At 41.9% G+C, this 5,278-nt stretch overlaps 1 pseudogene; it reads left to right on the top strand.

Annotated features, from left to right (window-relative positions):
• Window positions 1-3,046: 3,046 nt before the first annotated feature.
• Window positions 3,047-5,035, top strand: LOC114633120 (annotated as a pseudogene).
• Window positions 5,036-5,278: the final 243 nt, after the last annotated feature.

Genomic DNA, 5,278 nt, shown 5'->3' with positions numbered 1-5,278 from the left:
GGCCCAGGGAGTAGAATTATTAGGAGATATAGCCTTATTGGAGTAGGTATTGCCTTTTTGGAGGAAGTGGGTTCCTGTGGAGGTGGGCTTTGAGACTCTCCTTGTAGCTTACTGGAAGATAGTCTTCTCCTGTTTAACTTTGGAACAAATATAGAACTCTCAGCTTCCTGAACCCTGCCTGTCTGGATGCTACCATGTTCTGTCCTGATGATAATGGTCTGAACTTCTAAACCTGCAAGCCATCCTGAATTAAATGTTGCCCTTCTAAGAGTTGTCTTGGTCATGGTGTCTGTTCACAGCAAAACCTTAAGTAAGACAGAAGCTTTCCAAGGAAATGAAGCTGCAGGTTCACAGCTGCACAGTGGACAGGCTTCCAGCATGCTGAGTCTCACTCTAGAGCTATTAGGTCTCAGAGGCTGTCCTTAGCCTGAGCTTCCTCTCCACAGGATGTCTCAGTTAATGGACATGGTTGCTAGTTATGAAATATCAAGTCTATGTTGAACTTGGTCATTGTTTCCCCAGGTCCTAAGAACAGAAATGTATGATTCCTGAAGTTTGGGAGAAACAATTGCAAAGCACTCAAATAATGGGAAAACCCAGATTTTGTTGTTTATTCTAGGTCTGGTCTCTCTTACTAGCTCCCACAATTCACCAAACTGTATTTTCTCATGGGCTTAGGAACAGGTAAAAAGAAATCTAGCACTTTTATTTTCAAATAGAACATCAAAGCTGCTGGGCAAGGAGGCCTCCTGTATTCTCTTCTTCCATCATGGGATCCATCACATCTCAGGATCTGTCAGGAAAAGTTTCTCCTGTGGTATGGTTGGGTCTCTGTGGTAGCAGCTGGCATCTGTGACAAAACTCCCATCAGGTCTGTGACAAGACTTCTCTGGGACTTCCTGTCCCTTCACCATAAGAGGACACTGTCTTCTCTGGAATTTCTGAAGACGTGTTTTTAAATACTGAAACAGTCCTTTCATGAAGCAGATCCAGTCCCACTTTCCAAAGCCTTGGTCCATTGTTCAAGGAGGCACAGCAGGGGTGACAGAGATGATACTATGGTAAAGATGAGCTGTGTGACAGTGACACACACAAGCAACAGTTTCATAAACATAAGGACAATCAGGTATTGCTCAGACCTGACTTAAATCTTGTTCTTTACACAGCTAGTCAACACCAGGGTGTCCGTGGCTGCATCCATGTTCTAGAGGAGGACACACACACTCTGCCTTTCTCCTCACTGGATGCAGTGCACCCACAGGGCCATAAGCACTCAACATGCAGTGGCTTCTGCAGAGAGGTTTCCCTCTTCCCTCCTGCTCTCTACTTCCCCCTAGATGACAAGGTCAGGCAGGTCATCATTGTGCTGAACACTGGTCATTCATTTGAGGCCTATTGATGATGCCATGGATCTCAGGCTGTCCATGATTTGTGTAACTGAAGGATAACACAGTGTCTACAGTAGTAGGTTTCTGGCTCCATGAAGAACAGGAGGCCATCTCTATGCTCCTGAGCAGTTGAAGCCTTTACAGTTGGTCTATCAAGGAATGCTCAGGATTCTTCTGGACATTTCCTGCTCCAGGTGCATTTTGTTTTCCTGTTCTTCCCTCTAACCCCTTTCTTACTTCTCCACAACCTATTTCACAAAGCCAAATTATTAAGTATTTTCACCAACTCTCTACCACAGCTCTGAATTATTAATTCTTACTCAGTGTTGATGAATTCTAACATTTTCCCTATTGCTTCATTTAATATTTCTATGATTTTAAAAAATATTTTAGTATAATTATATGAGTTATCCTTTCCCCTATCTCCCTCAAAATCCTTCCAAATAACCTCCTCTGCTGTTGTTTGCTTTCATGGCCTCATTTTATTACATAATACATGTTCTTAAGTGTATACCTACAACATGCTCAGTCTGTATAGTATTACTTATATGTGTATTTTCCATGCTGATTTTGGTTTTGGACACACAATTCATGTGCTTTTCCCTGGAGAAGACAACACCTCCTGTTCTTAGCTTTCTTTAGTTGCCTGTATTTCCTTGTGTAGGCTGAGTAGTGGGCTTTCCTGTACCTTGGCATGTCTAATTGTTGTCCTTATTTAGCTCATGTTCAGGGAGCCTCATCAGCTTAACAGGACCAGGAGACACAGTCTCACAGCAAATTCCCTGATCGCCCAGATCTTCCATCTTTTCACCTTCCTTCTGCCGTGGCTGTTTTCTGTGCCTTGGCTTCAGGAGTTCTTGGTAGACAGATCCACTGAGACTGGGATGTACATCTCTATGTATTGATTGGTTGTGGTTTTCTCTAATGGTCTTCTGTTGCAGAGAGAAATTTTCTTGATATAAGAGTATATATTTAGAACATTTTAAACACTTGTGCTTCTTGTTAATATACTACATTACAGTACAATGTGAACTAAAAAACTGTGAAGTTATTTCATATCACACTCTTGATTTTCAATTGATAATTCTTTACTATGTATCTGGGAATTTTTTTATAACAGTATAGGCCTCATACATATTAAATGTTCATTAAAGTAAATGACGAGTAGTACATAAAATACTCACTGCAGTTCTCATGTACTTTTTGTTTGCTTCTCTGAGGTCTGGAGAAGCCTCCTATACCTAGAAGGAGATGGAAGACTCTTGTAGAGTCGATCCATTAACACTGGGTTATCCTTTTCATTTAATCATGATCTTAGAACGGGATGGCCCTAAGTCTATTATAATTGTTTTTTTATTTACCACTTTGACTTTACTTGCGAGAAAAAAAGTAAGAATCTATTCACACTAATATTTGATTCTTGGGGTCTTTTCTCAGAGGCATCATGACAGAAGATTAAAGTCATAGGTTGGATGCAGAGTCATTTAGAATTCAGAGAAAGACCAGGATTTCACACTGTTTGGAAAGGGAACCTGGCTCCATCATTCTACTGTTTTAGTCATTTTTCTCTTTTCTATTTCAGGCGGGGAAAGAGCTGATCAGTCATTAACAGAGCTGAATTGTGTCTCCCAGGCCACATGCCAAGGCACTGCATTGACATGTCTATAGAGATCATTCTGTGCCTGAATCAGTTCCATGTTTGGTGGGTATGTATACAGCATGTTCCTTCACACCTCTGACACAGGTACAGGACTGACTGTCCATATGCTCTAGAGGAGGTGACAGGAGCTCTGAGTGCTTGAGAAAACTGCAGTGGGTAGGATTTGCTTCAGAGTCTAAATTGGTAATCATTTGTTCTTGAGATTTATTGAGAATATTTGGCCTGGCTGGACAGTGTTGGCACATGTCTTTAATCCAACCACTTCAAAGGTAGAAGCTGGAAGCTCTGAGTCAGAGGCCAGCCTGGTCTACAGAGTGAGTTCAAGGACAGCCAAGGCTTCACAGAGAAATGCTGTTTGAGAAACAGAAAGTGTGGAGAGTGAAGGAGGGAGAGGGAAGAGGAAAAATTTGGTATGGGGAGGGAAACATACACACACACACAAACACAGACACAGAGAGAGAGAGAGAGATGGAGGGAGTGATGGAGAGAAAGAGAGAGAGAGAGAGAGGGAGAGAGAGAGAGAGAGAGAGAGAGAGAGAGAGAGAGAGAGAGAGAATAAATATTTGGCCTAGAGGTAAGGAACAGAATAAAGCAGTCACTGATATAAATGACCCTATATACTAGACCCCATGGGCACACAGTCCAACAGGAGTCACATTTCTAGTTTTGTGCAGTCTTCTCCATTCCAATTCACCGGATAGGTAAAGCTGTTGTGTCTGACAATCAAGGGAGATGCAGCTCTTTCCCCAGAATAAACTAAACCCAGGTACCAGGAGTGGGAATGATTCCTGAAAATGTTTAATGTATAAAAAAGTTTCTATTTGGAGGTAGCCCCACAATGTACACACAATTTGGGCTTGATTGGAAAGCATTAGACCAGTGGGGACACTGGGGATGGCTTTGAGGTGGTGTGAGCTGGAGCTGAGTTGGTGACATAGAACCAGGATGAGCCAATATTTTGTTGGTTGGCATTTGTGAACAAGGCTGTGTTTTGTAATGAAGAGTTTTCTCTTTTCTCCTCAGATTTTTGCTATTTGATTCCTACTCACATAAAATGAATAAAGCCAACTTACTCCAAATTGACACCAACATAAAAATCACTGTGTTCTCAGAAGTGGGTGTTGGAATCTCAGCTAATGGTATCCTCATTTCTGCCCACTTCTGCATGCTCTTTGGTGAGAACAGGCCTAAGCCCATTGACTTCTACATTGCTTTCTTGTCCCTAATCCAACTAACGCTGCTTATAACTATGGGCCTCATAGCTGTGGACATGTTTATTTCTGGGGGGAGATGGGATTCTACCACATGCCAATCCCTTATCTATTTGCACAGACTTTTGAGAGGACTCTCCCCTTGTGCTACCTGTCTGCTGAATGTCCTTTGGACCATCACCCTTAGTCCTAGAAGCTCCTGTTTAACAAAGTTTAAACATAAATCTCCCCATCACATCCCAGGTGGCTTTCTTTTCCTCTGTGTCCTTTATATGTCTTTTAGCAGTCACTTATTCATGTCGATTATTGCTACCCCCAATTTGTCCTCAGATAATTTTATGTATGTTACACAGTCATGCTCACTTCTACCAATGATTTACTCCAGAAAAAGCATGTTTTCCACACTGATGGCCATCAGGGAAGCCTTTCTCATTGGTCTCATGGCCCTGTCCAGCGGGTACATGGTAGCTTTCCTATGGAGGCACAAGAAGCAGGCCCTGCATCTTCACAGCACCAGCCTTTCTTCAAAAGCATCCCCAGAGCAAAGGGCCAGCAGGACCATCCTGCTTCTCATGAGCTTCTTTGTGGTTCTCTACATTTTGGACACTGTTATCTTCCACTCAAGGATGAAGTTCAAGGATGGCTCAACATTCTACTGTGTCCAAATTATTGTGTCCCATAGCTATGCCACAGTCAGCCCTTTTGTGTTTATTTGCACTGAAAAGTGTATAACTAAGTTTTTGTGGTCAATGTGTGGCAGAATAGTAAATCCTTGATTATTCAGTGATGGGTATGGACCCTGAATACAATCCAATATATTGTCATCAGAGGTATGGTTCATGGTATAGTCAGAATATTCTATGGCTTAAATTGAGATATGAAATTATGTTTTCTGTTAAATCTGTTTACTTTGGGTGTGGATGACATGCATATAAAAGAAAATTAAAGTCCATACCCTCTCAGATATCACAAGAGGTTTCTATCTTTCACTGTGTTTTCAAAGGAGATCTGTGAGATGG

The sequence above is a fragment of the Grammomys surdaster genome, unplaced genomic scaffold (genome assembly GCF_004785775.1).
Source record: "Grammomys surdaster isolate TR1022 unplaced genomic scaffold, NIH_TR_1.0 531, whole genome shotgun sequence".
NCBI classification, from domain to species: Eukaryota; Metazoa; Chordata; class Mammalia; order Rodentia; family Muridae; genus Grammomys; species Grammomys surdaster.
This window is presented reverse-complemented; position numbering and strand designations above follow the sequence as displayed.